The sequence below is a fragment of the Galeopterus variegatus genome, unplaced genomic scaffold (genome assembly GCF_000696425.1).
Source record: "Galeopterus variegatus unplaced genomic scaffold, G_variegatus-3.0.2 Scaffold9975, whole genome shotgun sequence".
Classification (NCBI taxonomy): Eukaryota; Metazoa; Chordata; class Mammalia; order Dermoptera; family Cynocephalidae; genus Galeopterus; species Galeopterus variegatus.
In genome coordinates this window covers 45,861-57,014 of record NW_007736086.1, presented here as the reverse complement: position 1 = coordinate 57,014, position 11,154 = coordinate 45,861, and the positions used below count along the sequence as shown (strand labels likewise).

The 11,154-nt window shown below is 32.4% G+C and overlaps 1 pseudogene; it reads right to left on the bottom strand.

The window, feature by feature from the left end:
* Positions 1-6,068, bottom strand: part of LOC103609710 — a 14,990-nt pseudogene extending 8,922 nt beyond the window's left edge.
* Positions 6,069-11,154: the final 5,086 nt, after the last annotated feature.

Sequence of the window (11,154 nt, the reverse complement as noted above, 5' to 3'; positions counted from 1 at the left end):
TCATGAGGTCCAATGGCCCATGATTTAGAAAGAAAAGAGTAGATATAACCACATTTATTTACTTTTTCTTTTATTGCCTGTGCTTTCAGGGTCTTATTCATAAAGTCTTTGTCCAGTCCTCTTATCTGAAGGGTTTTCTCTGTATTTTTCTTTAGTAATTTTTTGGCTTCAGGTCTTATATTTAAGTCTTTAAAACATTTTTAGTTGATTTTGTTATATGCTGGGAGGTACAGGTCCAGCTTCATTTTTCTGCATTTAAATGTCTCACTTTCCCAGCACCATTTATTGAAGAGGCAGTCTCTTCCCCAATGTATATTCTTGGTAGCTTTCCCAAATATCAATTTGCTGTAAGTATGTGGGTTGATTCCCAGGATTCCTATTCTGTTCTATTGATGTGGGTGTCTGTATTTATGGCAGTACCACACTGTTTTGCTTACAATAGCCTTATAATACAATTTGAAGTTGGATTGTGTTATGCTTCCAGCTTTATTTATTTATTTATTTTTTTTGCTCAGAATTGCTTTGGCTATTTGAAGTCTTTTGTTTTGCCATATGAATATTTAGATTGCTTTTTCTATTTCTGAGAAGAATGTCTATGGTATTTTCATCAGGATTGCATTGAATCTATAGATTGTGAAGAATGGACATTTTCATGATATTAATTCTTCCCATTCAAGAGCATGATATGTCTTTCTCCCTTTTCTTGTCCCCTTTAATTTCTTTCAGTAGTGTTGTTTAGTTCTCATTGTAGACATTTTTCACCTCCTTGCTTAAATTAATACCTAGGCATTTTATTATTTTTGTGATTATTGTAAATAGACTTGATTTCTTAATTTCATTTTTTTCTAGCTTGCCATTGGAGTATGAAAATGCTATTGATTTTTAGGTGTTGATTTTTTATCCTGTAACATTACTGAAATTGTTAATCAGCTGTAAGAGTTTTTCGGTAGAGTCTTTAGGTTTTTCTATACATAAGATCATGTCACCTATAAACAAGGACAGTTTGACTTCATGCTCTCCAATTTGGGTTTTCTGTTTGTTTCTTTCTTTTTGTTGTTGTTGTTGTTTACTTAAGAATTTGTTATTTATTTATTTTATTGGGATTTTTTTACTTTATTGTGTCAATATACAACGTGGTTGATTATTGTGGCCAATTACTTAAAACCTCCCTCCTTCCTCCCACTCCCCCTCCCTCGCAACAATGTCCTTTCTGTTTGCTTGTTGTATCAACTTCAATGAATTGTAATAGTTATATCTTCCCCCCACACACGTTTTGTACATGTATTTATTTATTTTTAGCTCCCAAAAATAAGTGAGAACATGTGATATTTCTCTTTCTGTTTCACTTAATATGATTCTCTCTAGGTCCATCCATGCCATTGCAAATGGCAGTATTTCATTCTTTTTATAGCACAGTAGTATTCCATTGTGTAGACATACCACATTTTCCATATCAACTCATCTGATGATAGACATTTGGGCTGGTTCCAACTCTTAGCTATTGTAAAGAGTGCTGCAATGAACATTGGGGAACAGGTATAACTTCGACTTGATGATTTCCTTTCCTCTGGGTATATTCCCAGCAGTGGGATAGCTGGGTCATATGGTATATCTATCTGCAATTGATTGAGGAAACTCCATAACATTTTCCATAGAGGCTTCACCATTTTGCAGTCCCACCAGCAATTTATGAGAGTTCCTTTTTGTCCATGACCTTGCCAGCCTTTATCATTCACAGTCTTTAGATTATTAGCCATCCTAACTGGGGTGAGATAGTATCTCAGTGTGGTTTTGATTTGCATTTTACAAATGCTGAGTTATGTTGAGCATTTTTTCATATGACTGTTGGCCATTCATATGTCTTCCTAACACTTCACCTTAAAGAATTAGAAAAACAAGAACAATAGAAACCCAAAGTTAGCAGATGGAAAGAAATAATTAAGATCAGAGCAGATCTTAAAGAAATTGAAACCCAAAAAACAGTACAAAAGATCAATGAATCAAAAAGTTGGCTTTTTGAAAAGATGAATAAAACTGATGAACCATTAGTATGACTAACTAAAAAGAGAAGAGAGGAGATCCAAATAACAAAAATTAGAAATGAAAAAGATGATATTACAACTGATACATCTGAAAAACAAGGAATCATTCGAGACTACTATAAACAACTATATGCCAACAAACTTGAAAATTTGGAGGAAATGGATAAAGTTCTGGACACACACAAGGTACCAAAACTGAGCCAAGAAGATGTAGAAAATCTGAACATAACAATAAAGAATATTGAAGCTGTTATCAGAAGGCTCCCAACAAAGAAAAGCCCAGGACCAGATGGATTCACAGCAGAATATTACCAAACGTTTAAAGAGGAATTGACACCAATTCTTTACAAACTATTCCAAGAGATTGAAACAGAGGCAATCTTCCAAACTCATTTTATGAAGCAAAAATCACCCTGATACCAAAACCAGGTAAAGATACAACTAAAAAAGAAAACTACAGGCCGATATCCTTGATGAATACAGATGCAAAAATCTTCAATAAAATACTAGCTAACAGAATACAGCAACACATATGTAAAATTATACACCATGATCAAGTGGGATTCATCACAGTGATGCAAGGTTTGTTCAACATATGCAAATCAATAAATGTGATACACCATATTAATAAAATAAAACACAAGGACCCTATGTTCTTCTCTAGAGATGCTGAAAAAGCATTTGATAAAATTCAACATTCATTATGGCAAAGACCCTCTATAGGTTATGTATAGAGGGAAAGTGTCTCGACATAATTAAAGCCATATATGATAAAACCACTGCCGATATCATCCTGAATGGGTAAAAGCTGAAAGCTTTTCCTTTAAGAACAAGAACCAGACAAGGATGCCCACTCTCACCACTCCTATTCAACATAGTGTTTGTAGTACTAGTCAGAGCAATCAGAGAAGAGAAGGAAATAAAGGGCACCCAGACTGAAAAAGATGAAGTCAAACTGTCACTCTTTGTAAACCACATGATCCTATATATGGAACTGCCTAAAGCCTTTACAAAAAAATTCTTGAAGTTGATAAATGATTTCAGCAAAGTAGCAGGGTACAAAATCAACACACAAAAATCAGTAGCAATTCTATTCTCTAATAGTGAACATGCAGAAAGAGAAATCAAGAAAGCTTGTCCATTTACAGTAGCCCCCCAAAAAACTATAATACTTAGAAATTGAATTAACCAAGGATGTGAAAATCTCTATAATGAGAACTACAAACCACTGCTGAGAGAAATTAGAGAGGATACAAAAGTTGGAAAGATATTCCATGCTCTTGGATTGGAAGAATCAACATTGTGAAAATGTCCATACTGCCTAAGGTGATATACAAATTCAATGCAATCCCTATCAAAATCCCAATGACATTTTTCTCAGAAATGGAAAAAACTATCCAGACATTTATATGGAATAACAAAAGACCATGCATAGCCAAAGCAATGCTGATCAAAAAACATAAAGCTGGAGGCATAACACTACCTGACTTTAAACTATACTACAAAGCTATAATAACCAAAACAGTATGGTACTGGCATAGAAACAGACACACTGATCAATGGCATAGAATAGAGAATCTAGAAACCAACCCACACACCTATAGCCATCTTATCTTTGACAAAGGCACCAAGCCTATACACTGGGGAAGAGACTGCCTCTTCTGCAAATGGTCCTGGGATAACTGGATATCAATATGAAGGAGAATGAAACCAGACCCATACCTCTCACCATATACTAAAATCAACTGAAAATGGATTAAATAATTAAATATGCACCCTGAAACAATAAAACTTCCTAAAGAAAACATGGGATAAACACTTCAGGTAGTAGGAATAGACTCAGACTTCATAAATATGACCCTCAAAGCACAGGCAACCAATGGAAAAATAAACAAATGAGATTATATCAAACTAAAAAGCTCCTGCACAGCAAAAGAAACAACCAACAGAATGAAAAGGCAATCAACAGAGTGGGAGAAAATATTTGCAAATTATACATCTGACAAAATATCAATATTCGGAATATACAAGGAACTGAAACTTTAAAAGAAAAAATCAAGCAACCCAATTAAAAAATTGGCAAAAGAGCTAAACTGGCATTTCTCACAGGAAGACATACTCTCCAATTTGGACACTCTTTATTTTTTTCTCACCGGAAATGAATCAATCAACAGAGCAGAAAGACAATTACAGTGTGGAGGAAAATATTTCCAAGCTATACATTCAACAAGGGATTAATATCTAGAATATACAAAGAATTCAAGCAACCATACAGTAAAAAATAAATAATTCAATCAAAAAATGGGCAAAAGAGATGAAAAGACATTATTCAAAGAAAGACATGCAAATGGCTAACAGATACATGAAAAAATGTTCAGCATCACTAGTCATTAGAGAAATGCAAATTGAAACCACATTGAGATATCATCTCACCCCAGTTAGGCCATTAACAAGAAGACCAAGAATAATAAATGTTGGCAAGGATGTGGAGAAAGGGGAATTCTTCTACATTGTTGGTGTGACTGTAAATCAGCACAGCCGTTATGGAAAACAGCATGGAGTTTCCTCAAACAACTGCAGATACAGCTACCATATGATCCAGCAATACCACTACTGGGTATATATCCAAAGAAATTGAAATCATCAAGTTCAAAGATACCTGTACTCCCATGTTCATTACAGCTCTATTTTCAATAGCCAAAATAAGGAACCAACCTATGTGTCCATCATTGGATGACTGGATGAAGAAAATGTGGTATATGTACACGATGGAACACCACTTGACCAAAAAAAAAGAATGAAATTCTGCCAATTGCAGCAACATAGATGAGTCTGGAGAAAATTATGTTAAGTGGAATAAGCCAGACAAATAAACAGAAATATCTCATGTTCTCATTCATAACTGCTTGCTAGGAAGGAAGAGAGGGAGGGAATGAGGGGAAGGATGGAAGAAGGAAGGAATGAAGGAAAGAAAGAAAGAAAAGAGCACAACAATATGTAGAACATTCAGAAGGAAAGAATAAACCTAAGGACTCCTGAGATGGGGGAGAGGGAGGGAGGGATTATGGGAACTGATAGGTCAGACAAAGGTCGTAAATAAATATCACAACTTGTAAGAATGAAAACGCTAATAATAAATTTTATTTTTTAAAAAAAATTCAAAAAAAGAATAAAAAAGGAATTTGAGCAGCAAACTTAGGAGGTGGCTGGGAGGAACTCAGGACAGGTTCAGTGTAATAGTGAAGACAAACGTTGTCAACTTGCATTCATGAGTGTTCTGGTTCATTGGAGTGTTACTTGACATCTTACCAACATTTCAATTTTAAGCAATAAGCTTTATCTTTAAGTACTTAAGTTTTCTTTCCTGGGAAATTTTTAAAATATATGACTACTTAATATCATTATTTCCCATAAATTATATTTTACTGTATGTAATACTTGGAGCATTGAATGCTCATTAATAAAATATAATTATATGAGAACAAAACAGACATAAAGCAAAACCAGAAAAGCATTGACCAGATCATAGTGACCACATTATTAGGTCTGAAGAGGCCTTGGGAAGATTACACACTTTTAATATTTAAATAACAACATAATAGTAAATCCCTTTGAGAAAAGATATATATTGATCTACATATTTTCTCTACATATGGGCATCTACAGATATATAAATATGTATATCTATCAATCTACCTACAAAGAGAGAAAGAACTGTTGGCAGATACTTGGCAATCACAAATTTCAAATACCTTGTTGATCATAAAGTATATATTATGCCAACATTTTTAGTCATGAATTTCTATAGTAAAATTATTTATGATTAATTAAATATAATATTTGATAGATGGACATTTACCTAATGTAATTCAAAATATGTGTTAATAAAAGTCTATCACATGTTACTCTCTTTTGATCCATCAGTTTTTCCACATAAGGTAACCACTGCTATCTCTTTCTTTCTTACTTTGAATCTTCCGGAAATTGTAATGCATTTACATGCTCATGCATAATGGGAACACGCATAAGCACATCTTTTATAAATGGTGTCAAAATGACTACTGTGTAGTTATTGCTTAATTTTTTGCAAAATTTTCTTTTGGAGAAGAGTATAATTATATGTATGTATTAAAAAACCCTAAAATTTATAATGATGACATGGTATGATATTTTTCAACAAAATATAATTTATTAGCAAACTTATGTTTGTGGGCACTTAGGTGTCTTCAGTCTTTCATTGTTCAATAATACTTCAAAGATTCATATATGTGAAAAACATAATTCTTTTCAAAATATCTTAGTATAAATTCTCAGAAGTAGCATTGCTACATTTTCTTAGGATATTGATTCCTAAATTACTCTGTAAAGTAATTCTAACACTTTGCTCTCTATGAGCTATATATGACAGTCCTTGAAGATTCACATTACAGATGCCCCTTCCATGAAGGACTTGTTCTCCCAGCTGTCAACTTCCTCAAAATTGCCCTCCACAATATGAAGTCACCATATTCGCTTAATTGATTAAGCATGGCTATAAAGTTATGACCAAAGTGGATGAAGTCAGATATGCCTTAGGTGTTACAAAGTTCCCCACAGTAAAGGGGAGGGACTTCCTGTATTTTTCACAGTCTGAATCATACCTGCATCATAGCTGACTTCAACTCTGTGTCTTTCATTTTATATCCACCGAGATATATCCCCCTCAAATACTCTTCACAACAAACAATGGCTCAAGATCTGTGTCCAGAGAATTAAACTGTGACATATTGAAAAAAAAAAAATGTAGATTTGGTAAGTTTTGGCAAAATATCTACTTTTAAAAAATATTAATTATTTCAATTGAAATATAACCTAAATGAAATGCACAATTGAGTTTCAGTCAATGAACTAAACTGTGCATACTTGAACACATATTAACAAAATAAAATATCAATTATTACCAAAATATTACCAATAAGTATACAGTATGACCCCACCAAGTAAGTATTTATCAAAGGTAACATCTATTCTGACACATTATTATACACTAATTTAGCCTGTTTATAAACTTCACATTAATAAAACGGTATGATTTCACACTTCAATATTTCCCTTCTCTTGCTTAACATTGTTGCTGTGCCAAGGGCTGCCCCTTCCACCTGCAGCCAGGCAAGCAATGGATCATACCCAGGATCTGGAGGCAGGAATTGAAGGCTGACCCCTGCCGCCCAAAAGAACATCTTACAATGTATTTATTAGCCACGTGTGTTTCTTTGGTGTGTGTGACTTGTCTACTCATGTCCTTCGCTAAAATTCTGCTTAGATTTTTCTAATTCATTTTGAAGAGTTCTTTAAGGATGTTAATCTTTGAGTGTTAAATGTGTTCTTTATCAATTAACCTTGAATTCAATTCGTGTTTTCCTCCATTTGTATGTTAAGAAAATAATTTCCTATCTAAAAATTAAATAAAAAATAAAAAAATATTATTGCTGTGAAGTTCTGTGCTATTGTTGTGAATATTAGTAGTCAAGTTTTTGTCATTTCTCTAAAATATTCAATTGAGTAGATAGAGTAAAAATATGTGTTTTTCAATGGACAGATGTTTTATTTTGATTGAAGAAATTAGGAATAGTGTTGTTGGGAACATTCTTGTCTGTATCTTTGAGGCAAATATGTGTTTCCATTGAGTAGGTACCAAGGAATGAAATTATGAGCTTATACTTCCAAAGAGTTTTTCAAAGTATTTCATTAACCTCACACTCATAGTTAACATTCATAAAAATAAAATAAAATAAAATAAATTCACATTCTTGCCAACTCTTGATTTTATCAATTTAACTTCTGTTTTAAGTTTATGCATTAGATTGTTTGCTAATATTGCTGGGTATTTTTTGTGCTTTGTAGTTAGCATGAGCTCTTTATATAATAATTATTACCTACATGTCTCATATATGTTCCAAAGATGTTTCCAGTTTGTCCTAGGTTGATTTTTCTCAACAGCAGACACCAACACAAGGAATTTTTTTTAAGTGGGTAAATTCCTTTATTACACAGGCAATAAAGAGAAAAAAAGGACAAATGTGGGTGTCTGTGTATTCCACACATTTCATGTATTCCTGTCCCTTCCTCGCCAACCATTTTCCTTTTTTTTTGATTGCTGTCTGGTACAGGGATTGAACCCTGGATTTCTGTATTACCAGCACCACACTTTAATTAACTGGCAATCTCTGTCCCCCATGTTACACATAAGGTAGTAGCATACTATTTATACTACTAGGCATCTGGCTTTTTTAATATAACAGCTTATCCCATAGGCTAACACATTGGATGCAAGTAGTTTATTGGGAAGAGGAACTTAGGAAGTATGAATAGCTAAGTGGAAAAATCAGCATGAATGAATAGGTCTTTTTGTGGAAAATTGGGTATCAGTCTCACTGGAGACCTGGGGAAAACTGTGTAGAACTTCACTCAAGCTTATCCCAATAAGAGTTGAGCAAGTTGGGATGTTTATGCACCCTGTACAATCTATCATTGTTTCAAGATTATTTCTGGAAGTAATTTCATGGCACCTTCAAGCTGGCCTATGCATGAACTGAGCACACTCCTACTACTGGGGAGAAAGAACTTCCAGACAGAGTCCTCGGTATTTTCACTAAAAAATATCTGAAAAATAAAATATAATGAATAAAGTTATACGCACAAAAAATTAATTAAAAAAATTAGTGAAGTAAACATAAAATAGAGGGTATAAAAAAGTCCAATACAGATTCTTTGAAGAAACTGATAAAATTGATAAACTCTCAAATATCTACTCAAGGAAAAAAAAAAAAAAACAGAAATGAGGCAAAAATAACTAATATGAGCAATGAAAAGTGAGAATCACTATAGGCCCTACCAACTTTAGAAGGAGAGTAAAATTATGAAAAATATTATGCCAACATCTTTGCAAATGTAGGTATAATGGAAGAACTGTAAGAAAAATAAAATAAAACTGACTCAAGAAGAAATTGAGCTTATACTTTTTCTACCAATTTGAGAGGAAGTATTCATAATTTAAAACATTTCTATGCAATAAAAAAAGAATTCATAATTTAAAAAGAATTAATAATTAAAGTGTTTCCATGAAGTGAAAAACTTTGAAGGAATTAATAATTTAAAATGTTTCTATGCAATAAAAAACTTTTCTATTTTTAGTTAATTCTAAAATTATGTATAATTTGTCTTTGGGTCAAATAAGAAGAGACACTTCCCAATTCATTTTACAAATCTGATATAATTTTGATGCTGAAAACAAAGATAATACAGTGAAATACAGTAAAAAAAAATTCAGAATATCATTCATAACATAGAATTTCAAATTCTAATTAAAATTTAATGCATTACAGTAATCAACATATAAAAAAGGATAACTTAATATGTCACGTTAAAATTTGTTTTGTTAGAAAAAATATTTGGTTCCATATGAGAAAATTTAAAAATTGTAAGTTGCCATATGAATTTCTTAAATGGGATAAGTCAATAATTATTCAAAATATGATCAAATAAGCACTTTGAAAAAATACATCAACTCGCCAAAACCAAAACATTACCAAAAAATAAATTAATAAAATAATTCAGATGATTTTGCAAATCAGAAAAAAAAACTACGTACAAAAAAATTATAGAAAGCATTTTAATATAAATAAATAAATGATTTCCTTGTAAAATCAGAAAGGCAAGGATTCCCACATATACTAGGCTTATTCAATATTATATTGAAGTTTCTAGTTAGTTATCCAAGCAAGAAAAATAATTTTATAAAATATTATTGGAAACAAAAAAATACTATATTTAATCAAAGAGAATGTGATATACATATTGAAATTACAAAATAATCTACAATTAAATTATAAAATTAATTAGAAATTTTGTTAGACTTGCCAGAAGAAAAATCAATGTAAAATATATTGTATTAAGAACTAAAAACACACATTTGACATAGACATAAAAAGTAGCATAAAAATACTACTAAGTGGTTTATTTAATAAAATATTTAATAAAAATATATGCAAGAATTTTACAGAAATAAAATATGATGAAACTTTTACGATAAAAACAGAAGTAAATATACATAAACAGAAAGGTATAGTAAGCTTATAATTTAGACAACTTGGTGATACAAACTTGCCATTTCTTTCCTAATGGATCTACAGAATTACTGTAATTCTAACCCAAATACAAATATGGAAAATGCTAAAATTTGTTTGCAAGGGTGAAGGCCCTAAAATATCTCAATCACATTGCAAAAAAAATAACAAACTTGGGTTTGCCCTACTAGATAGTAAAGGTCATGAGTAATTGGTGCTTCTAATTGTAAAGCAAATAGAATCATAGAGCCTAGACATTGAGTCATGCATAAATGAGCACGTTACAAAAAAGATAACACTGTACAGCACTATATAGTGGACTGACATTTGAATAAATATTGTTGAGACAAGTATACATTCATAAGTTAAAATACAAAATCAGTTCATTCTCATAACATACCAAAAATAAATTCCCGATTAATCATAGAAATGAACGTAAAAATCAATGTAAAATGTCAAAGTAGGGCCGGCCTGGTGGCGCACTGCTACAGTGCGCCGCTTGGGAGCATAGCGGTGCTCCCGCTGAGGGTTCGGATCCCACATACAGACCCGCCGCTCACTGGCAGAGCAAGGTGCGGGAGCAACACCGAGGATTGCAATCCCGTTGCCGTCCAGGTCCGGTCCGGGTGCGACACTGAGGGTTGCGATCCGTTGCCGGTCACGAAAAAAGACAAAAAAGGAAAAAAAAAAATGTCAAAGTAAAATCTAGATTGCAAAATAAAAGAAAATAGAATATAAAAGACAGAAGAGTGTGCAGAATTTGGGACAATATATTGCATAAACTATACCACTATATTATTTTGAAGAAGAGATATATTATTTAAATAGGCTACTAAAAGCTCAGTATATAAAGGGACACTTTGAAAAACTGTGCTTCACTAATAATTAGAAAATCTGCGCACCCAAATATACAATCTACAGAGGGAGTAGAAAAATCACAGTCTGGAGGAAATTCAATACATCTATGACATACTGGAATATATGCAATCAGATTTAATTTACATGAA